The 1474-nt window shown below is 41.2% G+C and overlaps 1 non-coding gene across 1 annotated transcript; it reads left to right on the forward strand.

Annotated features, from left to right (window-relative positions):
- The first annotated feature begins 1163 nt into the window (after nt 1-1163).
- Nucleotides 1164-1271, forward strand: LOC112774793 (small nucleolar RNA R71). Its single transcript, XR_003189253.1, has one exon. It is a non-coding gene; the product is annotated as a small nucleolar RNA R71 (small nucleolar RNA).
- Nucleotides 1272-1474: the final 203 nt, after the last annotated feature.

Here is a 1474-nt window from a genome sequence, read left to right on the forward strand (position 1 = left end):
TTAAAGATCATGGTGCCTATGGTACAAGGTATTAAGAACTTTCCAGGATCCTGTTTCTTCTGAGGCAATGTCAGTTGATCCAGATCACTTAGTTCATTGGTGAACAAGGGAGGTTCATCTTCCCAGGTTTCAATACCAAATAATTTGGCATTCAGCTTCATGATTGCACCAAGGAACTTGGCAGCTTGCTCTTCAGTAACATCCTCATTCTCTTCAGAAGAGGAATACTCATCAGAGCTCATGAATGGCATAAGGAGGTTTAATAGAATCTCTATGGTCTCTAGATGAGTCTCAGATTCCTTTGGTTCCTCAAAGGGAAGCTCCTTATTGATCACTGGACGTCCCAGGAGGTCTTCCTCCTTGGGATTCACGTCCTCTCCTTCCTTCACAGGTTCGGCCATGGTAATTAATTCAATGGCCTTGCACTCTCCTTTTGGATTCTCTTCTGTATTGCTTGGGAGAGTACTAGGAGGGATTTCAGTGATCCTTTTACTCAGCTGGCCCACTTGTGCCTCCAAATTTCTAATGGATGACCTTGTTTCATTCATGAAACTTACAGTGGCCTTGGACAGATCAGAGACTAACTTTGCTAAATTAGAGGTATTTTGTTCAGAGTTCTCTGTCTGTTGCTGAGTGGATGATGGAAAAGGTTTACTATTGTTAAACCTATTTCTTCCACCATTATTAAAGCCTTGTTGAGGCTTTTGTTGATCCTTCCATGAGAGATTTGGGTGATTTCTCCATGATGGATTATAGGTGTTTCCATAAGGTTCACCCATATAATTTATCTCTGCTATTGCAGGGTTCTTAGGATCATAAGCTTCTTCTTCAGAAGATGCCTCTTGAATACTGTTGGATGCAGCTTGCATTCCATTCAGACTCTGAGAAATCATATTGACTTGCTGAGTCAATATTTTATTCTGAGCTAATATAGCATTCAGAGTATCAATTTCAAGAACTCCCTTCTTCATAGGCGTCCCATTATTCACAGGATTCCTTTCAGAAGTGTACATGAACTGGTTATTAGTAACCATGTCAATGAGCTCTTGAGCTTCTGCAGGTATTTTCTTTAGGTGAATGGATCCACCTGCAGAAGTATCCAATGACATCTTAGCTAATTCAGACAGACCATCATAGAATATGTCCAGGATGGTCCATTCTGAAAGCATGTCAGAAGGACACTTTTTGGTCAGTCCTTTGTATCTCTCCCAAGCTTCATAGAGGGATTCACCTTCTTTCTGTCTGAAGGTCTGAACATCCACTCTAAGCTTACTCAGCTTTTGAGGAGGAAAGAACTTGGCTAAGAAAGCCTTGACCAGCTTATCCCAAGAGTTCAGGCTATCCTTAGGTTGAGAATCCAACCACACTCTAGCTCTGTCTCTTACAGCAAAAGGGAAAAGCATGAGCCTGTAGACTTCAGGATCTACTCCATTAGTCTTAACAGTATCACATATCTGCAAGAATTCAGTTAAGA

This window comes from Arachis hypogaea, chromosome 18, assembly GCF_003086295.3.
Source record: "Arachis hypogaea cultivar Tifrunner chromosome 18, arahy.Tifrunner.gnm2.J5K5, whole genome shotgun sequence".
Classification (NCBI taxonomy): domain Eukaryota; kingdom Viridiplantae; phylum Streptophyta; class Magnoliopsida; order Fabales; family Fabaceae; genus Arachis; species Arachis hypogaea.